General features: G+C 47.5%; 1 protein-coding gene across 3 annotated transcripts in view; it reads left to right on the top strand.

The window, feature by feature from the left end:
* Aff3 (AF4/FMR2 family member 3) overlaps positions 1 to 26712 on the top strand; it is a 481117-nt gene that overhangs the window by 398720 nt on the left and 55685 nt on the right. The gene's annotated exons all lie outside the window — the stretch shown is intronic.

The raw sequence follows: 26712 nt of genomic DNA, 5'->3' as shown, positions 1-26712 counted from the left end.
TATGAAACATTGAGCCCTATTTATTGTGGCATATAATTCATAATCGGATTTTGTCCCTAAAGAATCTGAGAACTGGAATGTTAAACATCCTGCATGCTTGGATTTGTCATGCGTGCATGGAGTTTATTACCGCAGAAATCGCCTTGTTGTATTTCACATAAAGTATGAAGAATCCCTTGTTGTGCCACGAAACGAGAGACAAGAAACTTGGGGGGGGGGAGGCCCGGGTGGGGCAGTAAATTCTGAACTTTGGAATTGGGTGAGAACCAAGCTCATTTTTCAGCAATAAGTACTTCATTTATTTTGAGGTGTTTTCTTCACTCTTTCCATATCCTTTCACCCAGAGGACTCTGTCTTTTGATAAGATTTTCTCTTGAGTTGTATGCCTATAAGCCAGCCTACTCACGGTCTCCCGCCTGACTTCTTCTGTCTTGGCTGCTTTCTCCTGCCTTGTATTACTGAACTGGAAGTTGCACCCTGCTTTTTCTGAAAGGTTGGGGAGTACCAAAAGCTTTCTAAAATAGACCAAGACGTGCGTGCGTGCATGCGTGCGTGCGTGCGTGTGTGTGTGTGTGTGTGTGTGTTCATGACGCAAAGATGTAGTCCCTCCATCTCTCCACATCACCCCTCAGAAACTGACAGTGTCAGACACAGTGGATGATGCCTCTCCGTTGACTGGCACACACCTCAGTCTTGTCTGGGCAGCCTTCGCCCCTCCCTCCCTCCCTCCCTCCCTCCCTCCCTCCCGACTTCCTTTCTGTTTAGAATGACCAGTTACTGACTAGAGCAGGAAAGTCCAGCACTCCTCCCAGGTAGAGCTCCCGCCTAGGGGAATTATCTGGAGCACAGGGGGGAAAAGCATTTTCTCTGAGGTGGCTTGCACCTAAGTATATTTATTTCAGTTGACGGGCTTTCCCCCGGTGACAGCCACCCGAGTGTGCACGCTCTGACAGCAGTGGCCTCATGATCTAGAGCTGCTCCTGGGAGGTTCAGAAGCCTACAGGGGTGCCACTTCTGGGCCTTTTGATCAGGATCCCGACTCCCTAAGTGACATAACCAAGCTCCTCCAAAACATATTTCTTTCTTCTTTCTGTCTTCTCTTTGGAAATAAGAGTCTTTCAAGCAAATGCTTTGAAAAGCAAGGGAAACCTAGATTCATAAACCGACCTTTACTAATATATACACTATTTCCTTTTTGGGGGGAGAGGGGACAATGAAAAGCTTGTGGTATTATATCAATGTTTCTACAACCCTGTTGATATACTACAAACCACTGATTTATACTTTGGATGGACAGAGTTCCTAATATGAAAATACATATTTGATAAAACTCTGTGTGTGTGTGTGTGTGTGTGTGTGTGTGTATACAATGAGAAGCATTTCATCATGACAGCCTTTGTCAGAATGAACCAAACCGTCCTTTAAGAAAATGGGCATCCCCTTTAGAAATCCTATAGAGTGCATCAGAAACTAGTTGACAGATTCAAAGGGTTCTTCTCGAATGACTTAGCCCCGGGAAGGCAGTGTGGGCAGATCTTGACGAGGAGCCCTTTTACCTCTTGCTTACTTTCTCCCTAAAAACCCCTGCCCAGAAGCAGGGGTCCCCACAGTCCCCTGCCCTCTATTCCCCAGTGGAGTGGGGACACCCCCTGTTCAATCCAGAAGGTTTTTACTCGAAATTAGAGGAACTAGGCTTACTTCCAGGTGACGGCTGAGGTTAATGCACTGCTCTGAGGATGCAGTTGTGGGAAGATACCGTCTCCATATTTCTCGACTTCTGTGTTTGGTCATTTAAGGCTGAGCCACTTGAGAGTCATATTAGAAGCCTGTGGGTGTGGCCAGCCTTTTGACATGGTGACACAGCATTATGACAAAATTTGTGTTCAAGAACCAAATAACTGAGTTGCAATTAAAAAATGTTATAAGTGAGTTTAGGAGTCTGTGTTGGGTTCTGTTGGTAGCTATCCTTAGGCACATGCAGCTCATGGCCACAGGTATGAGTAAATCAAGATAAGGGTGCCTTGGGCACACTGAGATCTTGTGGTTGGCTTGTCTAGCTCATTGAGAATTTTGCCTCTTCCTCCTTTTCTGAACACATTCTGTTTTCATTACCTGGGGCATACATGGGAGCATTTGAAATCACTTAGAAACGGTTCACTATGTAGCCCTGGCTGGCCTGGATCCTGCTGTGTAGACTAGGCTGGCCTTGAACTCAGAGATCCACCTGCCTCTGCCTTGCAAGTGCTGGGATGAAAGGTGTATGCCACCACATCCAGCTCTTATTGTGTTCCAGGCCAGCCAGGACTACATAGTGAAACCCTGTTTTGTTTTTGTTTGGTTTTGTTTTATTAAGAAAAAATAAATTATGAAAACTCTTCTTCAAAAATGGGACTTAAAAACACCTACTGAATTCTTTGGATTCATTATTTTCTAGTTTGTTTTTTTTTTAATTAGAGAATAGTAATTGGTCACATGGCAGGTGTCTTTTTCTATCATATGACTTAGTATTTTGAATAATCCAAACCAATGTTTTTAGAAAAAAAATCATTGTGCCTTGGGTCCACATCATTGTATGTCTTGCTTAGTATTCTGTCACAATAACTACAGATTTGGAAGGGAACTGATCATACCAGACCATGGCCTACTCAAGGTAGCTACTTAGAGCATGGAAAAATCTGTTAATTACTTGTTGCTATGACAAAATACTGATAAAGGCAGTTTAAGGAATGGGGTTTTTAGCTGGGCAGCGGTGGTGCACACCTTTAATCCCAGCACTTGGGAGGCAGAGCCAGGCGGATCTCTGTGAGTTTGAGGCCAGCCTGGGCTACAGAGCGAGATCCAAGACAGGCACCAAACTACACAGAGAAACCCTGTCTCAAAAAAAAAGGAAAGGGGGTTTTATTTGGGCTCATAGTTCCTTAACATCCCCTGAAGAAAGCCATCCTGGCAGGGTCTTGGGACAGCCAGTCACACCGTATCCCCAGTCAGGAAGCAGGGAACGATGACATCGTTCACTCTCTCCTTTCTGTTTGGTCTGGGACCGCAGCCTGTGGAATTGTGCCGCCCACAGTTGACGTGTGTGAAGACACCTCTGTTGACCTAAGTTCAGCAGCCCCTCAAGGCGTGCCTCGAGGCTCGTCTCCTGAGTAATTCTTTGTCCTGTCAAGTTGACAGTGTAAACCACCCCAGTCTGTCGTAGACACCGTTCTGACTCCCTAAACTATGTTTGGTTTTAGCCTATTATCAGTTCATTCTATAAAATTCCATAACAGTTACACAGCACTTCTATTTTTTTTTTATCCAAAAGAAAAGGCCCTTTTTCAGACCTAGCCTGTGTTACAAGTTCTTTAATTCTAGAGATGGGCAGAGAGGCCCCCTTGGCTCCAGCCATGCTCTCTTGGGCCCCTTGCCCTTCTTTAGAGACTCAGCCATTTGCCCTCAACTCCGAATAGCCCAGGACTACACTGGTGTTTGCCGTGGGTGGCATCACCGCAGTGATGATGAAGAAGCAGGCTGCTGACCAGCTTCGGGGACGGTCTGGATTTGCATTGTAAGGTCGGCCGGAAGGAAGCCTGCCGGAAGGAAGCCTGCCTTCCATGCTTTGACACCTGACCCAACCCGGGAAAGGAAAGGCGAGAGCTTCCTGGTCCTTCCTGAGGCCAGGCCGTGTTCCCATGCCTCTTGGGTAGTAGTGGTTGTGTTGATATCCAGGTCCTTTCTGAAGGTTTTCCTTTTCCATCCTTTCATGCCTCAAAAGTTACTTCATCTGTTTTCTGAAGAGGCATCCTATCCACTAAAGAGGCCCAAATCCAATATTTAATAGTGTAGACTAAGCTTTTTAAAATGAAGTTTTTCTTTTTTAACTATACATTTTAAAATCTACGTATTCATAGGCATGATATGTTGATACGTAAGCACTTTGTGTGATATTTTAGTTAAATTAAAGACATCTTGGAGGCTGGATAGATAAATAAGTAGTTACGGGCATTTGTTGTTTTTACGAAGGACATGGCTTTGATTCCCAGCACATCTATGGTGGCTTACAACCCTCTGTAACCCCAGCTCCAGGGAATCCAAGAGACACGCACTTGATGCACATACATGCATGCAGGCAAGGCATTCATACACATAAAGGTAAAATAAATAACTTTTTAAAATTTTTAAAGCATCTGTCTCTTCGAACATCATTTCTTCATTGAAAACATTCAATGCCCTTTATTGTAGCTTTTTTTAAATTTTTTTTTCTTTACATTTTTTTTTTGTGTGTGTGTACATGCGCATGCATGCATGCTTGTGTATGGAGATCAGAGGACCGCTCATGAGAATCAGTCCTCTCCTTCCACGTAAGCCTCAGAGATCAAACTCAGGCCATCAGGCTTAGTGACAAGTACCTTTGCCCACTGAGCCATCTCACTGGCCCTTCCTTCCGAGCTTTTTCAGATGCACAGTCTGTTATTACCTGTAGTCAGTCTGCTGTGTACTGACATACCGGAGCCTAAGAGCCAGGCCATATGCTCTACAGTTGGGAGAGTCTCGTAATCACTATACAGTCTTGGAAAATTAAAGGTATAATACAGCCGTTGCCTAACTTTAAAACACCACATCAGATATTGACCCTAGCAATGGACTTTGTTTATAGTTCAGTCCAAATAGTCACAGAAGAGAACACCACCAGGCAGTGTGAGAAGGTAGACTCCAGCTCAGCTCACCTGGCCCTCACCCTGAGGTGACAGGATATGTTGTAGGGAGATGAGCTGGTATGGGTTCTGTTCTTTTCTGCACCTGACTGTAGGTTTTTGTTTTATATTTTTTGAAAGTGTGAGGCCCCACTGGTGTCCCCAAATGATGAAAACAACAGACAACCAGGGCAGGAAGAGATGGCAAAATTCCCGGGGAGATAGATAAGCCAGGCATCAGATAATAGTTTGCACGGGCACGCTGTCCGTATACTCTCACGTGTTTCTTCTCCTTTGTGGGTCGTTGCACTTGTTGGCTAGGGGGACAGGTGAAGGAAAGAGAGACAGACAGACAGACGGACACCCAGTTCCTTTATAAAGCCTACAGACCGTACACTGCAAACCTCAGTAACATGGAGACTATGCAAAGGGCTGTTAGGAAGGAAGGATGTGCGTGCCGCGTATGAAGAGCCCTGAATATGATTAACTTCTCTCTGTAAGTAGTAAATAGCAGACAGCTCTGATCAGAAGAGGGATTCGTGTGATTTATCAGTCCGAGCGACTGTTCATTTGCAGAGAAGGTGGAGGTCAATCTGGAAGTCCGAGACCGGAGAAGCATGAGGAAATGGCCGGGACTAAGAAGTTAATCATAGCCCGCGACTGCTTCCATCTGTCTTGGGGCGACAGAGCGAGCCTCTGCATGGAGAGCAGGCATGCTTTATAGCAGCAGATCAGGAATTAATATTTTCCGTGGAACCTCGGGCATCATTTGCAGCAACTTGGGTTTTATAAAAATGGAGCATAATTTTGTATGAATAAATCACCACTCTGTTAGAAATGTGAGGGGCTGAGAAAAAAAATTTGCTTGACTCAAAAAAAAAAAAAATGGAAGGGGAAGGATCGAGAAAGCCAATATCAATGCAGCCGTTGAAGCAATGGCACTTGGGGGGCAGGAATGGCCATGTGCTTAAATCGTGCATATAATCATTTTCTAAAATGCCAGCGTGCAACTCCAGCCACGGCTACGTTTTTATGGCTTTGGAGGCACATCACCAGACTATAACCTGTCTGCCCATCTGGCAGATTCTCAGGTCCAAGATCCATTTATACCGAAGTCCAAAGAGCTGCCATGGATTTATTCATTTATTCCTCGGATCCTCACTGAGCACATGCGGCATGCTCGGTGGGGGGCGGTGCTCGGATTGAAGCGCACTCGTTGAGAAGTGCTTCCGCTCAGAGCTTTGGCAGCCCAGCCCGAGGCGGGGTGTTGGGTTTGCGAGGAAGGAGGCCCCGGTCCTGCGCATGTCCTGGCTGCTTCCCGTCCTTTCCTTTCTCAGATAGATTTCATGCATGGAGTTCTGTTTTCCGTGGGGAAGAATCAAAGGCGTGAAGGAAATGACCGACAGCCTACAATTAAGGGAGCTTCACCTCCACCTAGAGAGTGGCGTGTGAAAGGATCTGTGTCCAGAATCAGGTCCCTGTTCTGAGGGACTCTCGGGAAGGGCAGGCACTGGCTGGCTGGCGGGCGCTTCTACTCCGGCTTCCTCTTGCTGCCCCCCTAGTCAAAGGGGCCGGCTTCAGCTGAGCTAAGGGGACTCAGTGTGTCGGAGAGGGCCGCCAGCTCGCTAGTATACTCCAGGTCCGGTTCTATTCAGTCTCAGGCAATGTGAGAGGAGAGCCACAGCTGTTGTGCGCTGCTGCTAAGGGATCCCTTCTTTGAAGAACATTTTTACACTTATTTATTTATTGTGGGTGACACTCGTGCTACTGGGTGCCTATAGAGATCAGAGGGCAATTTGAGGAAGTGGATTCTCTCCTTCCCGCTTGCAAGTCCTGAAGAATGAACTCTGGTCATCAGGCTCCGTGGCAAACACCTTTACCTGCTGAGCTGTCTTGCTGGCTCAGCTGATCTCTTAAGCATCACAAAGGAGATGGGGGCACTTATAAGGCCGTTTTAAACTCACAGCTTTGACAGTGTTAAGGGGGCAAGTTTCCAGCAACCGTGCCTATGGGGCCCGGGTTCTCTAGTCTCTCCAGAGCAAGGGATTCCTCATCGTGAAGACTTGGGGATACCATGTGCATCACAGGTTTCCAAGGAGTATTACTGTGTAGAAGCTCTGTCCCATTTTCTGTATCATTTTATAATCTTCAGAGCAGTCCTGAGAGGTACCTGGAACCTTAAAACACAATTTTTTTAAAAGGTGAACGTAAACTGAACCATGGGCAGGTGGTGTGACTCACCCAGGGGCCACATGAAAGCAAGTGGTCCAGCAATGATTAGAACTTGGGTCCAACCAGTGCAGTTCTGCCATCCTCCGCACAGCAACAAAGCAAGCTTTGAAGCGGTCAGAGGCCTCTGCTGTAGGCTTAGCCACCTTTTGACCCATAGCTTATTTCTGCCTTCGCCATCTTTTTATCCCTAGAACATTACCTGGCAAGCAGGGAAGAAATTATTAGATGAATAAATGAATGCATAAATGAACAAATGATTGAGTGGATGAATAAACCGAGCCAGTGGTGTGTGGTTGCAGAGGCAACTCTGGGCTTAACATAGAAAATAATTTTCTGAGTTTGGTTTCCATCCCAGCAACAGAGTGCCTTGGAACGGAGAGGTTGATGCACAGGAGCTCATCGTTCAGGGACTCAGCTTGCTGTAGTCAAACAACATGAACAGCTATTACATGGGTAGAACAAGAGAAAAATATTGAACAGCTTTTTAAAAAAATGAGTCCAAGGGTAGGCAAGACAGTCTCGGGTGTAAACTGCCCAGTTCATTTAAGTTAGAGTGGAGTAAGTTAGGAAGGACCCTGTGATTAGAAATCTTCGCAACTTGATCAGTAGGTTTCTGCCACCAAACGGAGGAGGTCAGGCCAGCTCTCTCTCTCTCTCTCTCTCTCTCTCTCTCTCTCTCTCTCTCTCTCTCTCTCACACACACACACACACACACACACACACACACACACACATACACACACACACACACACACACACACACACACATGTTTCATTGCAGTGCTTTGCATCATGACAAGACTTAAAATGCCCCCTCTTGTCTCTACCGAGTCATTCAATAAGCATTTACAGTTCTGAACCCATACCCTGGGAAAGGCACCCTTCTGGTGTTTATAGAAGGAGACACCAGAATCCACCACCTGTGGTTCCCGCTCCCCGGGCGCTTAGAATGTAGCAAAGAAAGTACAGTCGTGTGTATACAGTGTGCATAGTGTTCCTCTTGGAACAGTTGTGTCTCAGCATGCTAAGGGCATCATTGATACTGTTCATTCAGTCCTCATCACAGCCATCTCAGCAAGGAAGAAAGGATTCCACATGAGGGCTATGAAAAGAGGCTGTTGTCAATAGGATTCCATTCCCCTTCATACTCTAAACTGCTTCCCCTAAAATCCTACTGCATCTGGGTTCCTATTAATAGACTCAGGCAACTTTCTCCCGCATCTCCGAGTTCCAGAACAATCTGTCTGACCCCAGAGCCGATGCCCTTAGCCACCTCAGTAAGCAAAGCCCCTGCCCCCCATCAAGCCATGAGGAAATCAGTGACCTTGGCAGGGCCTGGGAAGCAGTGGAGTACTTCCAGAGCACAGAAGGGGGACCCGATGAGCATTTTAAGTGTGATGTGAAGGGAAATTGCATTAGTGACTACGACCAAGAATGGAGCGGAACAGAGAATGCAAAAGGATCAGCACGGACAGTGTTCGGCTGCAGGGTGGCCAGAGAGTACTGACTGGCTGGCTTTGCCCTGTATCCGAAGTGGGGGAGGGGCTGGAGCCAGCTCCATATAGCATGAAGAACAAGAACGTGATCACGTTCCTTCACCATGCAGCACTTTCTTCAAGTACCTTGTTTTTCAAAGAAGTCTTCACCAGCTATCTGACCAGGCCCTGCTCCATGAGCCCCTCCGAGAACTGCTGGCATGATGGATAGATACGCAGTTCCCCCAGCTACTCAGAGTGGGAGCGCGGCTTTAAGAGTGGACGGTGCTTTACACAAACCGTCGTGGGATCCTGGCTTAACCTCGTGCCTTTTTAATTGTTTTTATTTGTTTGTGTTTGTGTGTGAGTCCCGGCATACCCAAGCAAAGGTGTGTGAATGGACGTCACAGTGAGTGGGATCCAGGGCTGAGCCCCAGTGGTGAGGTCTGCCCTGGAAGCGTGTTTACCTGCTGCGCCATCTCCAGGGCTCCCGCACACCTCTTAAAACAAAGCCGTCCAAGAACATGCATCCTGCTCCTCACATCTGTTCTCATGATGAGAAGGAAAAGCCTCTTGGCCCAGCCATCCCTGACCTCTCTCCTCTTTAGTAGACACCATGGAGCAAGTTGGAGAAGGAGAACCTGGTAAAGCATGCAGCATCTGGGTCCAAACTTTTCTGGTTGCAATGAGCAGGGCAATGACCGTGGCCTCCCTCTAGGTTTGCAGACGAACCGCGTGAACTGATAAAGAGAACGGGTACTTTGTCCCTCTCCCTGCGGGGAGATGACCCCACCATCACAGCATTCGGCGGCACCTGACCTGTCACCCAGGTACCAGGGAACACTCTGTGGCTCAAGGCCCCATGCAGGCTTAGCACCCAGCAGAGGAGAGTAGAACTCAGGTCTGTTGGGGAACCATCACCAGCCATAACAGCTTATCTGTGCATCTGAGGGAAGCTGGTGGCAGCCAGTCTCCACAAACAGCCCACTCTTTTGTAACATGTTCTAACCTAGTCTGTTCTCCCCTAAAACGCCAAGGCCAGGGTCCTAGATGAGGTCCGCGCATGCCTCTGATGGACTGGCCGCAAGCTGTGTGTCTACCATCGTCGTCGTCGTCTTCTTACTTCCTTCATGTGGAAGACTCATCCAGGTCATTTGCTGACAAGTCTTCCCGATGATCGCTAAAGAACTGGCCTGGTTTTCTTACTGCCGAGCAAATAATCCTTATTATTTCGAAATCACACTACCGTTCTCAGGTAGAGCCCTGTGTGGGGCCCTGGACAGAGCTAGATGTGCTAAATCTCTCTGGTCCTTCATAGGGCCCTGTGATATCCATCGACACTCACCAGCAGAGACCCTTCGCCCCCCTCTTCTACAGGGAAGCCACATAACTGTCCCTCACAGCCCTTGGGTGGCCATTTAGCCCAGTCAGCTGCGTTAACGCTCCATTAACAAGGGGGGTACACAGGGGCTAGAGGGTCTAAAGCGCAGCTTTCACACCCTCCCCCCAGTACTAATTTCCACAATAAAACTAAATGGCTCCAGAGAAAGCATTGAGTCCTATCAGGTAAATGATACACAGCGTAAAAGGTCCCAAACATGTATTTCACACGACGGAAGAGAAGCAAGGAAGAGGTTACAGTCTTCTGAGTAAATAAATAGCCAGTTGTATAAAGCCACTAATTGCCCTTTAAAATGGATTGGTGGGTTTCAGAGTGCCTGAGGAGTAATGTGGACTTCCCACCTGATGTCTAGCCAGGGAGGAGTCAGCAGGAGGGTCCTCTGGGCGAAAGGGTTTTAACCCTTTAGTTAATGCTCGCAACTGCCGTGAGCCTAGCTTATTAAGCTGCAGCATACTTAGAAGAACTTTGAGTTCTTTAAAAAGAATAGCAGGGGTGATGTCTGTGACAACATGCGTGAACTTGATACCACTGAAGTGTGTTAGGAAAATGGTTAAAATGTGTGATATGTATTTTGCACAGTAGTGTGTGTGTGTGTGTGTGTGTGTGTGTGTGTGTGTGTGTGTGAATAGGTCTGCAGATACAGGCTAAGATCCCTAATCCAAAAATCTCAGATCCAAAATCCAAAACTTTTGGAGCACCAGCCTAACACCACACATGGAAGACTCGCTATTGTGAAACCTTGTTTCACGTAGAGCATTACCTTAAACACCATCTCACATTACCTCAGAATCTCTGTATAAAGTATATATGAAACAATTGATTTTATGTGTATACTTGGGTCCCAGTGCCAAGACATTTCCCTACCCCCTCCCCACTCCCCCCACCTCTCTCTCTCTCTCTCTCTCTCTCTCTCTCTCTCTCTCTCTCTCACACACACACACACACACACACACACACACACACACACACACACTGCAAAATCTGGAAAAGAACTGCCGTCAGAAGAACTTCAAGGCGGCCTCTCATACACAGAGCAGGAGACCAGTGTCCTCGCATGGCTTTGAGGTACTGGGGTTCCCACTGAAGCACTCTTCACTTCCTGCTCAGATAGGGTTGGGAATGACCCTGGCCTTCCGGAGTGAGGACGAAGCCGAGGCTAGCTCACCGCCCCTCCCCTGCTGCTCCAGCCACGGTGACTGTGAGGAGCACAGCCAAGCGGCACCCTTGTTTGTCTGCCTCACTGCGTTCTATAAACTCTGGAAAGGGCCAGAGGGAGCCAGGTCCTCACCCTTCAATGACAGGACCATCGAACCACACTGCACTTGGCTCATCTTCACCCACTGTCATCCCACACTGTGTTCCTTTCCTGCCGAATGCGTCATCTCAGGCTTTTGATAAAGTTACCAGGGGCAAGATATTTAAGTCACGGGCCTGTAGGGTTTTGTTTTTTTTTCCTTAATCTTTGTCACTTGCTCAGCAAGTCCTGTGCCTTTGAATACCTATGTAGTTGTCCTTTCTAAACCAAGGGTAGTGGGTGCTCTGTGTGTCTGATGTTTATGGCTCTTTTAATTTCTATTTAAATTCACATAAAACAGTTGTCTTAGAGTTTTTATTGCTGTGAAGAGACACCATGGCCATGGCAACTTTTATAAAGAAAACATTTCATTAAGGTGGCTTGCTTTCCGTTTCAGAGGTTCATTCCGTTATGATCAGGAAGGGGAGCATGGCAGTGTGCAGGCAGATATGCCTGGATCTGAGAGTGCTACATCTTGCAGACAACAGGAAGTTGACTCACACTGAGGGAGGCTTGTGCAAAAGAGACCTCAAAGCCCTACCCCCACCCCCAGGGACACACTTCCTCCAACAAGGCCACACCTCCTAATAGTGCCACTCCCTTTGGGGGGGCATTTTCTTTCAAGCCACCACAATGGTACATGTAGCGTTTCAATACAAGAGCTTTTTTTTTTTTTTAAAAAAAAGGTATTATAATTGACATATTTTCTGTGTCATGGCTATGTACTAAAAAAAAATAGAGACTTTTTGCAACTGTATATTTTGAGAGAAACACTCCCCAAACTGTTTTGCTCATAGACTTTCTGTCCTGCAGGAAATGTGTTACTCATTGGTAATTACTGGCCAGTCATTTTAGAATGTTTCAGCTGACCACCCGTGGAGATGTGACGTATAGTTCCCACCTCCCTTGAACTCCAGCATATGTAGCTGTCATTCTGAGTGGCCCTAGTCTGGTAATGAGCAGGACACAAAGGAGATCCCAGGGTAAGAAATGATATTGGGGAGGAGGGTGTGTGTGTGTGTGTGGAGGCCAGAGAACAACCTCAGGAACTGTCTGCCTCACATTTTGAGGCTAAAATCTCTCACTGGCCTGGGGTTCTCCTATTTGTCTAGGCTGGCCTGCCAGTGACCCCAGGTGATTCTCCTGCCTCCCCAGAGCTGAGATAACAACCTGACTTTTCACATGGGTGCTGGGGATTTGAACTAAGATCCTTATACTTGCATGGCAAGTGCTTTACCAACTAAGCTGTCTCCCCCGCCCACCAATAATACATTTGACAAGAGAAGCTCGTCAGAAGCTCTGCATCTCTAGTGCGCATGTGGCTTTTCTGAACACCACTGTCCCTGTCAGCGCCCCAGGAATCCAGTTAGAGAAACTTGTGGCATGGTGTGTTTAGCCATTTGATAGGCTGGGGTTATTGTTTTGTGTTTGTGTTTTGTTCTAAAAACTCAAACTACTTAGTTGTTTATAATGGGAATTTATTTGAATCGTTGCACCAGTTCCTTTCGGTTTTAAATCTCCAAGTGCACACACAAAGTCCTCTTTCTCTGGCTTTACGAGCCTTTGCAGACAGGGCCTCCTTCTTCGTCACCGTCCTTCCCTCCCCGAACTGTCCTTTGGCCAGGCATCTCTCTGAACTTGGAATCACAGAACCGGTTAGACCTTGCAGCCCAGCCAGCTGCTAACTCCAGTCTCGGGGGCCTGCCCCTCTCCAGAAGTCCTCCCTTCCCAGTGACCTGCTCTTTTAACTCCTCCACAGACGCAGCCTTGGGCTAGTGCCGGCCGCTTGCACCGGCTAACCGGCCTTTGATGACTGTGATTTGGAGTCGTTTACACCGCTCTGCTGCCAGGGAAGGGTAATGTGCTCCCGCTGGCTGGAGCAGCCTGACCTTTCTCACTCTGTCCAGGTCCCTGCCCCGTGCTGGTTCCTAGGCCAACGTCTGGCAGCCACGCCATGTCCTCCTGTGACAGGCAACATACAGTGCCCATCGCTGCTCTCCCTGGGCAGCATCAGACCCCTGCAGAGTGCATCCCTGGTGTTTGAGGAGCTGCCAAATTCAAGTGGATTTTCCAGCCTTGTCCCATTCCCCACTGTGATTTTTTTCCAGTCTCCTTTTGTACGGGTTTTCTGATCATTATCCCTCTCATCCTGAGAGATGGTGTGACTGGGCTCACCGTCGTCGGTTCAGCTAAAATGTTGAAGCAAGCATGTGGAGGCCAAGGTCATGGCCCCTCTTGTATATCACAGGCCAGGTCAGCCTGCTTGCTGGCCCTGGTGTGGTGAATCAAATAGGGCTTCCTGAAGACCTGCCCAGGCTGAGAGTCTGAGGCCCTGCAGCCCCCACCCTACCCCCCCATACCCCCACACGCAGCTCTCCTTGGCTGTGTTCACTCTCTTCACAGCCAGTGAGTCAGTGAGCAACTTGAGGTCACAGCTCTTCGTCTTACAGTGGAGACACTCACCCCTATTCAGCTTGCCTAATCCTAGAACTCAGAGAAGCCAAGGCAAATAGCCGTAGGCACCACATGAGCGTGGCACATTGAGGTGTTAGTTATCCGAGAGGGTCTACGAAAGAGGGCCGGGCTTTCTTTGAGTCACTGTCCCAGCTACTTAATGTACTTGTAGAAGGATGAACGTTCCTCAGTGTGGTAGGCCTATGAACATAAAGGTGGCTGTTAACGCTCCCTCTCTAACAAAGGCGCATGGTCTTCTGGGTGTTAGCTTACCTCTGTCCTCCTGGTATAGCATGCTGGCTGGCTGACTCAAGCTCTGTGCTGGTATCTCGCTGTCACCCTTCCATGTCATCCCCAGACACCCCTCTGGGGCAGGTGTTTTCATCCTCATCTTGCATATGGGAGCTGAAGTTTCCAACTATTAAAGCCACTTGCCACCCAAAGTTAATGGACACAGTAAGGGGTGGCACCCACTGGAGCCAGGGTCTGCAGGGGCCCAATGTTTTTCTGTCAGCCTAGCAGCTGCTCATGAATCCACTGATATTTTGATTATCGTCTGTGTCCCCACAGCCCCACAGTCACTGCCCCGCCAGCCACTCAGGCTGTGGCCTGGCCAGGCTTCCGGTCCTGCGGCCCAGGTTCTGCTGCAGCCGCAATATGTACATTTAAATTAAGTCTCTGTCGTCCTATTTATCGATAAGACTCGAGAGTCAAAGGCTGGGATGTAAGCCTGCTCACTCAGTGAGGCTGAGTAGCAACTAGCTGACCTTGCTTTTGACCTTGCCGGAGACACTGCAAGAGCTGTGTCTCCCAGAAACCCCCCCCCCCAAAAAAAAAGACGTGCCAAACTCAAGTCCCCACCCTTTCCTTCCTGTGCATCTTCTCTGTCCAAATTGCTGGCTTCTCTATGACCAATTCCAGTCAGCTGGCTCCACCCCCAGATTCAAGGTTTAATTTTCTTGTCAAGTCTCGAGAACGTCAGAGTGTGATCAAAATATCCCACAACAAGGGCCATGTGGCCTTGGACAGGGAAGACCTGCCACACCACGGACTGGTTGCCTGGGGCCTCATTCCCTCTCCACCCTACTCAATCCCTTAAAGCAGTGCATGCTTCAGCTCTCCCTGAGTCACACACAGCACATGCCAGAAGGCTACACCCAGGGCCAAGGGCCGCTCCATTCCCTCTGGTTCTCAACCTTCCTAATACTGAGACCCTTGAACAAAGTTCCTCGAATTGTGGTGACGCCCAACCGTAAAACTTCCATTGCTATCTCGTAACTGTAATTGTGCTGCTATTATGAATCATAATGAAGATATTTTTAGAGATAGCGGTTTGTCAGAGGAGTCGTGACCCACAGGTTGAGAACCACTTACTTAGACAGCTTTAGATGAGGAAAAAAGATGTGAGCCAATGCTGTTTCCTAAGATTTGTATTTCTTGGAAGAATTTTCCCTTCCAACTGGCTGGAGAACTCATCTATTCAATAGTACTTGGAAATGAAAGACAAATCGTATTCATATATACATCAGGTTTTGAAAATGTTCACCCACCCATGTATCATTGCTTTGGAGGCCAACCATTAGCCATGCCAACTTTCTTGCCCTAACAAAATGAGGTGAAGCTCCGATGCAGTGGAGACCACACAGCTCCCTGGATATCGTGGATCTGTAATAACGGCTCAGCCAGTATGGCTTCCTAGATCCCCTTCAAGCCTTGTCTCTGTCATGGGCCCATTTTGTGATTTCAGCCATAGAACTATTCACTCATTCATACGTAGACAGACACACACACACACACACACACACACACGCTGTTCCTTCCCCCACTCCCTTCTTCTGCTTCCCTCCAACCTACTCGGTCGGACCCCTTCCCAAGCTTCAGGTCACAGCTTAGATACCAAAGTCAGCCCTCCATCTTTTATGATCTGCCCACATTTGTCCCTTGGTGGTACCCACCCCTGTGGGATCAAGCAGCTTCTCCATGGGTGACAGGCTTCAGGAAAAACCTGTCAAATCTGGGCACATCCAACACAGCCTGATGTGTGGCCTGAATACTGACAGGCTGACTTGATTTCTCAGTGGCCTTTTCCCATTCATCAAGAGGGGAGAGTATGGTCTACCTCTGTCCACCTTGCAGCAATGGGAGATTATTGGGGGGGGCGGACTGATCACAAGTAGTGATGTCTCTTGGTAATACAGTTGCTACTAAGCAGTGCCCTTTAAACAGCTGTTAGTCTTGACTGGTGATAAAAGGCAGAATCAAGCACTCTGTTCCTTCTCTACCCTTAATTCCTTACCTCCAACCTGGGACCACTCTAACAGTAATTAATAAGGTGGGAAGTAGCAGTAGTAGTAAATATTGTCATGTAAAAGAAATTACTGGGCCGGGCGGTGGTAGCGCACGCCTTTAATCCCAGCACTCGGGAGGCAGAGCCAGGCAGATCTCTGTGAGTTCGAGGCCAGCCTGGGCTACCAAGTGAGCTCCAGGAAAGGCGCAAAGCTACACAGAGAAACCCTGTCTCGAAAAACCAAAAAAAAAAAAAAAAAAAAAAAAAGAAATTACTAAAGTGACTGTTTCCATCCAGAACTATTTTAATTACACACAGCTCCAACTTATTGAAAGTCTAGTCTCCACAGAGACTCTCTGAATCTCCCAACTGTTGCTATCTTGGTTACTTAGAGGCTGTCCAGCACATTTTCCTTACCTTTACAATTCTGCTAGCAGCAGTCAGGCAAATCTTACAGATGTCAAGACCTTGGTCCCTCAGTAGACTTTATGTGACTCACAAAGCTCAAGTACCCTTGGCTCCTGTGGCCCGGCCCCTGTGGATCTGAAAGCTATAAAAGCCTCATGTGACCCCATGCACCCATACTCATGGCTCTGCCCTCCTGTAAGGTTCCCTTCACTAGGTTAAACCACAGTGAGATTATACATCATGACGTACATTTTGCTTTTTAAAATCATACACAAACTATTGGCAAGGCTGTAGAGAAATCAGAACTCTTGTGCATTCCCAATGGTATGGCTGCTAAGGTTTGATAGAACCTCAAATTTAAAAAAAAAAAATCTCTCTTCTAATATTGTGGTTCACTTTCTTGAGGGAATAATGGAGACCATTTCCTAAACTCTGCATGCCTATGACAGGTCTTCAGTGGCTCCTATAGATGGCCTTATGTTTTCTGGCGCCATTGTAGAGTTTAACTGGTAATCGACCTTCCTGTGTTATCCATCCCTTTGTGAGCTTCTCAGTGACTCCCCATCATACTTCAGCAGGTTTCACATGGTGCTGAGGATGCTCATAAAGATCTTCTACTGGGAGTAGAAGGGTAGCCTCCAAAAGAGAGTCAGCAGTGAAGCCTGGAACAGACCGACAGCCTTACATGCCCCTGCATCTGTTGTGAGCTGAGTGCTTATGTGCCTCCACACCCCTGCAAATTCTTCCATTAAAACCTAATCTCTTAGTATTAGGGGGTGAGAGCTTCTGGAAGGGATTTCGATTGAAATAAGGTCATGTGCTCCCCCGATGCAGCTAGAAAGCATGTACCATGAAGAAGTTATGTAAGCACACAGTGAGATGGCTATGGGCGTGCCAGATAGAGCTCTCACCAACAAATAAGCGTGTTAGTGCATTGACCCTGGACTCCCCAGCCTTCAGAACGTTGAGAAGTGGGTATCTTGCTTAAGCCACTCAGGCTATGGTATTTCTTATAGCAGTCTGAACAGACCAAGACACCACTCTACACTGCTTTATTTCTTAGTGAGCCTACAGAGTAACGAGCATCCTTGTGGCCTTTTCACACACGCCTAACTCAGCAGTGGAGCACTCACCTCTACACCACATTTGTAAAGGCCAGCTGCATCTAATGCAGTAGGCGGTGTGGCCTAGGGAGGTAACTCAGTGGTAAAGCCCTCTTGCCTAGCATGTGCAAGACCTGTGTTCAGTCCTCAGCATACAAACAAATGCATATGGTCTAAAGAAGAAGGCTTGCTTTCCAAAGGAATCATCTTTCATTTTGTAGACTGTGAAGAAAAGGCCAGAGGAAGCATGAGCTTGGAAGGCGGAGCCTAGAAGGTGGAACCAGCTTTCTTTTCAACAAAATACTACAGTGATATCTTATTAAACTCCAACGTCATTGCCAATAAGATAGCATCCTGCATGGTCTTACTGTCCAAATGCCACGAAGTGTGTCTGTCAGTACACTGCAGACCCCTTAGTACCCGCATTCTGCACACCTGGGCCGGGCCACAGCTGCTTTGGTCTCTTTGTTTATAGCACTCAAGCCTCTTCCTATGACCACTTTAGAAATCAGAAGTGGCCAGGGGGCGTTTCAGTCATCAAGCCATGAAACCTGTTTTATGTCAGTAGCAAAGTGGTCACATAAGGCTTGCTGCTCATCCGCAAGCCCTAAGGGAAGCACATCAACCCTGGATTTTGTGGCTTTGGAGTGGACTCATGATATTTTAGCACTGTGCTCCTTTTTTCTTCTGACTGTTCATCCATCCCCCACAAATTGTTGTGTTAAATTGCTTTTAAAATATGACTGTGGCATCTTGAAGGATGAACCCCCAGACTTTCTTTGTAATTAATACTCCTACCATCATTCCATCTAGGGTCCTGCCATAGGACATTGTGCAAAAATTCAAGGGGGAAATAGCCTGCAGGTAGTTAGTGGTGATGCAGTCTCTGGGTGTCACTCATCTTCCTGCATCATTCAGCCTCATTTCCTGCTCTGTGCTGCATGCGCACATGTGCTTTTACATAGGATGAGCAAGAAAGGCCCTAAGCCCAAGGTCGCCAGAGTTAGCCCATCAAAAACCATGATCAGTGGATAATTTCATGGTGTAAATGTCTTCTTCGTGTTGCCTACTATCCAATATACAGCTGTCAAATCTCAACGGCTGTCCTGCATTTCATCTGGTAATCCCATACAAACCATGTTTCAATTCAAACGCCATCAAAAAGGAAATGTTCTGTACAACTGTTTGATCTCTGCTGGAAACTACATAGGAATAAGGCAAGGGGCTGGAAGGACGGCTCAGCAATGGAGAGTGTGTACTGCTCTTCCAGAGGACCTGAGCTCAGTTCCCAGCACCCACACTGGGTGGATCACAACTACCTAGGACTCTGGCTTTGAGGTATCTAGTTGCCTCTTTGGGTGCTTGTACTCATATGTACATACCCACACACATACACATAATTTCTAAAAATAAAGTAAAATAATGTTTGGCTTAAAAAAAAAAACAAGAAAGAAAAATGTTGAGGTCTTGGAGGGATGTATAACAAAGTCGCATGTGTGCATCTTCAGAATGCCCCCCTTTTCCACGGCTTCCTTTCTAAGTAATTTCCCTTTGCAGCTCCCTGCAGGTGTTAGGCCTGTTTGGAACCCTGGCTGGAGGTTGCAGTTTGAGGTACATGCTCTGGTAGGAAACATCAGATTCCCGCTTTCTGTGAAGTGTGGGCTACTACTGCACCAGTACCATGTTCATTTTGAGTGCTATTCTAATTTGTATGTTTGCCAAGTTAGCCATGCCAAGGACTGTCTGCTTTTGATAAAGCAAAAGCCACTGAGAATTTCAGGTCTAGTTCCAGTTGTGTTCAGGCTAAAGAGATTTTTCTGTTGACTTGTAGTCGCAGCAGGTTATAAACAGAGGGTCTTACTCCCAAGTTACGGTCTCGGTACTGAGAGATCCTCATTAGTAGGACTGTGTGGGTGATGCTTTCTTTCAAACTCTGTATCTTAAGCACTGTTACTCCCTTGGATATCACATCCTATTAATTATTCATTGACTAACTTTTTTTCCAGCAGTAATTAATGAGATAAGTTACACAATGGAAATGGTAGTAAATATAATATAAAGCAATTACTGAAGTAGTAATTTTCATTCATAATTATTTTAATTACATGGGAGCCAGCTTATTTCAAGCCCCATCTCCACAGAGCCTCTTTTGAGCTTCTGAAGCTGTCTCCAACCTTGGAGATAGTCTGGGAAGTTTTCTCCCACCTCTGCTTTAGTGAGCAGGCAGGGGCATTCAGGCAGATGGGTAGCTACTGTAAGGCATTAGACAGGACCTGGGCCCTTTGGAAGGCTGGTACCTCAGGATCCTGGCTTCAAAGAAAGACAAAGATAAAACCTATGGCTGCCAGCAAGAACAGCGGGGTACCTGTGCACTCTCATGGGGCCCTGCACTCAGATATCTGTCTATAACACACCTGACTAATGCTCTGTGGTTGCCATCTTGAAATTCTTAATACATTTGCCTTTGATTTCTAAGTGAGGTCCAATGCAACAATGGAGCATATTCCAGAGTATTTAACCTCTTCTCACATAACATCCCTCTCATCCGCCAAGTCCCCTGACCCCCACCCAGCCTTCCTCTGTCCCTCCCACACAGTGACTGCTTGCACCACTTTCATAAGGGTATTCGTACATGGCAGGGCTCACCAGCACGCCTGTGCCCCAGGCATGACAGTGGTGTCCTGCTGTAAGCTGTCTACATGATGCCATGTCCAGTGGCTGGCTGGGTGGGACTGAACTTCTCCCCACCGTTGTCTAGGAGCTTAGTATATCCCACTGTGAAGGTCACAGTACCCCTACGGTGCCCAGAGAGCACAGCATGAAATAACAAATAAAAATGCCATGCCCAACTGAGAGACCAGGCAAGAAGCAGCCTGTGTCTTAGTATGTGGGATGCTGCCTTGATCCTGCTGCTTGGTTGGACAAGGGGCTCACATTTGCATTTTGTTCTGAGTACTGGTGGCCATTCTCACCCCGGGGATGAGGAAGACGGTGGTTGTGTCAACTGGCCGTTAGGAATAGCCTATCTTTTAAGTTTTTAAAATCTTAATGAGGTGTTTCTTTAAAATTCATATCTCTTATTATTCCAAGGTCCCAAATACATTTTGTTCCTAGGTGCTAACCCAGGCACACACTGTTCTGTGTGGCTAATGTCTAATTAATGACCCACCTCCTGGGAGGCTCAAACTTACCTTTCTTTCATTGAGAAAGAGGGATCCTTCCTTTGAAAAGAGAAGTTCTGATCAGAATGTCAAACCAGTGTTTCCTATGGGTCACGCCTTGTCTACAAGGACCATCTCTGTGCCTCTGAGTCACTTGTCCAATCTTGGCCTGACTGTGTGTTTCCTGCCTCTGAGTGAGTGTTCACTGGGAAAGCAGGCTGCAGCTGTAGGGCATGGGTGTACCTAGCCCTCATGCATGGGCTCAGCCCTGCTGGAAGGGTTCCATCAGAGCAGGTGAGGCTGGGCCGAGAGCTTTATGGAGCTTTGACTATCACTGGGTAATGTCATTTCTGAGAACCATGTTGCTCACATTCTCTGCGACGGTGGAGCTAGGAGTCTCAAAGCCCAGCCTCTGAGGTGTAGTACTCAGGAATAACAAAGCAGATGAACGATGCTGATTGTTCAAGATGATTTCATCATCATTCCTCTTCAAGATGATTTCATCATCTCTTCTTCTTCCTACCACCACCACCCCCTCTTGCCCCCCCACCCCCACCGCCACCATACTTAGCCTGCTAACAAAACAGCCTTGCTATTTGAAGCACAGTGTAAAGAAACAAAGATTGTCTTGAATGGACCCTTACTCAACCAGAATGTTCTCCCTGCAACCCCCCACCCCCGGTCACAGGTTCGGCCCAGTCCCAGGTTCTGGATGTGGGTGCCCTTTTCAGTCAGGAGCACCCCTGGCCTTCCCTGAGGTGCAGCCTCCTTGGTAGGGTGGGCACAGAGGGAAGCATGGGTGTTGCAGGAGAGCCTCCCCTCCGACAGGGACTGTCAGAGATCCCACTCAGTGTGCTCCTACTAAAGTGATACAGGATGGCCCTCTCCAAATCAGGTTCAGCATCCATGAGTTCAGTCAACTTCAAGTGGGAATCTGTAGAAGAAGAAAACGGCATCTGAACTGACCGTAAACACGGTTCCTCTGGTCATTATTCCCTAAGCAATACAGTGTGACAGGGGTTCAAGGAGCACCGGTAATGCACCAGCGTTAGAAGTCCTCGGGAGGTGATGTAAGGTACATGAGAGGACGTGGGAGGTGACTAGCAGGGGAAGGTGCTTGCAGCCAAGACTGCCCTGAGGCTGGTCCCCAGGCCCCACGTGGTGAAAAGGGAGAGCCAGCTCCCCCAGTCTCTGACCACCAGCCATGCCCTGTGGCACATGCACATGCAACAAACAAATGGAGAAGAGAGGGGGGGGGGGAGAGGAAAGAAAGAATACAATAGGGTTCTGTGCAACTATCATGCTGATTTACAGAAAGGATTAGGGTAGTCATGGGATCCCGAAACCAGTACCCTTGGATGCTGCATGCTTGTAGAATTTCTCTTTCACCCAACGTAGAAAGTTAGTCCATCTCAACTTAGTTTTTCCAGCCCTCCTTGTCACTAATGTTTCCAAACAGAAGGACCACTTGGTTCTATAAAACTGGACAGAGGATAATGATTCCACCTATTGGCCTGAGCCAGTTTTGGTTTCTCCCCAAACAGTTGCCCCTGTGATCACAGCCTCCAAGTCACCTTCATTGCACCCACTTGGCCCTAAGCTGGCCTCTTCTCGTGAAGGTTGGGATTGCTCTCGCTTGGAGTTTAGGGCTCTGCTGAGGTCCCACTGTGTCCAGGGATTCCTTTCTACAAACCTTACTCTACCCCCTACTTCAGTTAGATCTAAGAATTATAGCACCCAACATGAGACCTCACATTGCCAGTCCCTTCAGGCCCCACAATGATGGGGGCATGGTTTCACCTTGTGCTTCCTGTGCCTACACCTCTGAGATCTGTGCCAGGTACGAATGCATAACACGCAGCACCAAAATTATGATGGCAGAAAAGCCCATATGGACCCAACACTGAGCGTGAAAGTTCCCTAGTCAGGCATGGCTGCAGGCAGATTCCTAAGTCACTTTACATACATCTGAGAGGCAGAGCACAGCCATCCATCAGCACGCACAGAGACTAGCTCCAGGGCCCCTGCAGATATCTCTACACCTACTAATTCTCATATCCTTTGTGTCTAATGGCAGAGTATGTGATAGAACTATCCATATCCTCCCATGTATGTTACATTTTCTGTATTACTTGTGATCCATAACACAGTGGTAGTGTTAAGTTAGAAATTAACAGGAAAATGCTCTCTATATGCGCAGTACCCATGCAGGGTTTGGATGAATAATATATTTTGGTCATTGATTGGTTGGATCTGTGGATGTGGCATCTCCTGGGATGGTTAGATCTATAGATGTAGAGTCCCCTGTGATTGGTTGGATCTGTGTTTGTGGACTCTGTTGTGATTGGTTGATTGGATCTGTGGGTATGAAATCCCCTGTGATTGGTTGGACCTGTGGATGTGGAATCCCCTGTGATTAGTTGGACCAGTGGATGTGGAGTCCCCTGTGATTGGTTGAACCTATGGGTGTGGAATCTGTTGTGATTGGTTGATTGGCTCTGTGAGTGTGGAATCCCCTGTGATTGGTTAGACCTATGGGTGTGGAATCTGTTGTGATTGGTTGATTGGATCTGTGAGTGTGGAATCCCCTGTGATTGGTTGGACCTGTGGGTGTGGAGTCCCCTGTGATTGGTTGGACCTGTGGATGTGGAGTCCCCTGTGATTGGTTGGACCTGTGGGTGTGGAGTCCCCACGTGCACAGGGCTAACTGCACCTCGAGTAGTGCTAACACAAGTTCTTACCTAGACTCCTAGAGGCAGTGACGCCAGGAACTTGATGGCATATGCCTAAATGTTAGATGATGCTCCTATATGCAAACAGAGGAAGAAAATACCAGGAAGCATTTTACAGTCATCTCCTATTAACTGTCGGTAGTGAGTGGCTCACAACCCTACCTACCACAGTAGTCTCTGGCCTTTTCTTGTCCCCCAGCTACTCATCAGCCTGGGGGATAGGAAAGGAATTAAAAATGTAAGTTAACTTTAGCTTGTAGATAGAAATTCTAGTACTGCCAGCCTTAGCAGTAAGTAACTAATGTGAGGATCATCTAGTTTTGTTTTGAATTAACCACTGAAGTCTATTAGAAGAAAGAAAGACCTTAGAAATCGCGTACTAGAAGCCCTTCTCTTAACAGATGCAGAAGTTGAGACCCAGAACCCAGTCCTGCAGACTCTCAACTGAATGACTTTGCTGGAATCTTTGCCAGAAAGGCCTGTCAAGCTTTCCTTGTTAGTTGTTATCGTAATCTGTTGCTGTTGCTATAACATAATCTCTGAGGTTTGGTGCTTTATCATGAGACGAGGTTTATGTGGCTCGTGATTCTGGTCACTGGAAATTCCAAACAGCATGGCGCTGGCATCTAGCCGATATCCTCCAACTACATTTCAGCATAGTAGATGAGTGAGTAGAACAGGCATGTGGGTTAAGGAGGAATCAAGAGACCAGAGAGAGGCCAACTGTGTTCTTTTATAACAATACTCTCTCAAGAGGCCTCATCCAGGAATGGCATGAATCCCTTCCAGGCACAGTCCTCCATGACCTGGTCCACTCCACCTCTCAGCATCATCTCACTAGGATCTAAGCTTCTGGCCGTGGTGGAACCCATGCTCAGTCCCTGCAGGAACTGTAGCAGTTCTGAGCAGGCGGGATGCTTAGATTGTCTGATTAATGGCAGAGCTGCCAGTGTGAGGAAGATGCCCATGACCAGCTTCCCCGGCAAGAACATTTCTACCCGCTCACCTTACCCCATGACCAGCTCTTTGCAGGTGAACTAGAAGGGCTGGCTCTCTCCAAGCCTGGAAGCTCTCTGTTCCCTGTCTAAGCTAATGTCAGTGGTTCTGACTTTGTATGCAACTCATTTGGTTGCGGGCGTGTGACAACATTCAAGCCAGTGAGGCAGGAGAGGTGATCTGCATAATAAGAGAAGCCAACCCAGGGCTTCCTTCCTCTACACCATCCACTGTGTGTGATGGTCATAGCCTAAACACAAGCCTAGGGCAACTCTGAGAAGACAGAGAAGCCTCTGCTTCCTGGGCAGGGTCCTGAGCCTCTGAATTGATGAGTCCTGGAAACATTCCCCTTGGGGCCTCTGGTTTCAACACATGTGTCTCTACTGTGCTTTTTCCTGTTTGGTTGTGGTCCCTGATCCTTCCCTGTCTCTAGACACAGTCAAACATTAATACTTACCTCATCTTCAAAAAGGCCTTATGAATGATACTTCACACAGACACACCTTGTCCTGAACATCCTCACCCCAGGAACAAACCCAGCTGAGTTTAAGACCGCTGACAAGATCACAGCTTGAACTGATTCAGCCACAAGCTGGATCTCAGATTCTGTGGTTGGATTCCCCTCAGCGCCCCATCTTAACTCTTGTGCCCCTGAGTGAGATGCAAATTAAACATCACATGCGGCTGGCACTTAGATGCTGGTTTTATGCTTTGTTTGCTTTAAAACACAGGAGAGATGTGGAATTGGTTTGCTCACAGAGCTCAAGTGAGGAGGAGGAGGAGGAGGAGGAGGGTTTTCAGCTGCCAAATCATTTCAGAGAAAGATCCAGGCACTGCAGTTGCTCTGAGCTCTCACGGCCTTCTTTACCCTTGGTCAGAGCCGTCAGGCTTTGCACGGGAACACCCAGGCCCCTGGGATTAAACGAGGAGGCCCCGAGAGGCACTGTTGCTGGCCCATGTGCCAGGCATTTCGAACACGTGCCCCGCGCTAGTCATTCTCACGGGTTCCTTCCTGAGCAAGCCCGGTAGAATTCCATGACATTACCAGATGGATAGTATGGGTAAGAACCAGGTCAGTTTAGGCTGGGGATGTAACTCGTTGATAGAATGTATTTTTATATTAGCTCTGGAGACCCTGGATCCAATCCCTAACACCAAAACAGTCCAAATGAAAACAAATTTAAAAAAAAACAAAAAAACAAAAAAACACTCAGGCCAGGTAGTGGTGGCGCACGCCTTTAATCCCAACACTTGAGAGGCAGAGGCAGGCAGATTTCTGTGAGTTCAAGGCCAGCCTGGTCTACAGAGTGAGTTCCAGGACAGCTAGGGCTATTAACACAGAGAAACCCTGTCTTGGGGGCGGGGGGGGGGGGGGGGGGGGGACCAGTTCAGGTAAACTATAGAAAGACCTGCTGGGTTAAGCTGCCATGATGGAAGAAATAATACTAGCTCTGTTCTAAAACTAAAGAATAACATTAACTATGTGCCAGGCACCGTGCTATGAACACTCCGAGCATTTTCACATTTGGGTTACCCAACAACCAATGGGGCTTGTATTGCCCCTTTCATACTCATTAAAAAAAAAAAAAAAGTCTGTCTCCAAGAGATAAGTAACTTCCCCAAAGTCACAGAGCCATTAAGCAAAGCAAGTAAAACGTTCATCCAGGTCTGATTCTAAAGCCTATGTACCAACCCATCCTACATGGCAAAACTATCTAACTATCCCTGACAAGAGCCAGAAAAGCTACTGATTTATTCTCGTTTACAGGGATCCGCCCCTCAGACCACACATGGCACTAGATGCCCAGGTCCAGGTTCCGGCCTCTGCGTTCTGCTGATGTGGTGTTTGACCTGGAACAGGCCCTTAAGCCTCCACTCTGCCCTAGAGCTGGCTTTCCTACATAAGTCATAGGTTTATTGAGAAAGTCGTGAGGGGCTTTGAAAATACTTTTAAATAACCATACAAATGTAAGCATGCTCGCTATGAGAAGTAGTCACAAACAAGTTAGAAAAGTGGCAAGCGGCTGGTATGGTTCACAAGCAGTATTGATCCCAGTGAAGCTGGGTTTTTGGTTGTTTGTTTGTTTTTGTTTTTCAAAGTAGTCAAAGAGCTTAGATAAATTTTTACTGCCCCATGGATTCTAGAGTTCCCGTGGGGGAGCAGTCTGGGGCTGCACTGTCTTAGGAGCTGAGAATATATGGAAATTTCAGGACTCTATAAGTCAGGAGCGGCAGGGTATTTAATGGGACCTAGGTATTTAATGGCTGTGAATGTTGTGGTTGCTGGGAGGCACCAGAGCTGCTCCTCCAGGGACATCTCCTTTTGTCATGGGCCGTTCTCCTGGACATGGGACTGACAGGACCCAGGGCTCTTGCAGAAGCCTTTCAGAATGACTTTTCTTCTACAGACAGACCTGGGGTACAACCCAGAGGACAGTCAGAGAGAAGCTTGGGAAAGCGCTAAATTACCACAGCCCAGACTCTCTCAACAC

This window comes from Peromyscus leucopus, chromosome 16_21 (genome assembly GCF_004664715.2).
Source record: "Peromyscus leucopus breed LL Stock chromosome 16_21, UCI_PerLeu_2.1, whole genome shotgun sequence".
Lineage (NCBI taxonomy): Eukaryota > Metazoa > Chordata > Mammalia > Rodentia > Cricetidae > Peromyscus > Peromyscus leucopus.
The sequence above is the reverse complement of the archived record's forward strand: the minus strand, read 5'-3'. Positions and strand labels throughout refer to the sequence as shown.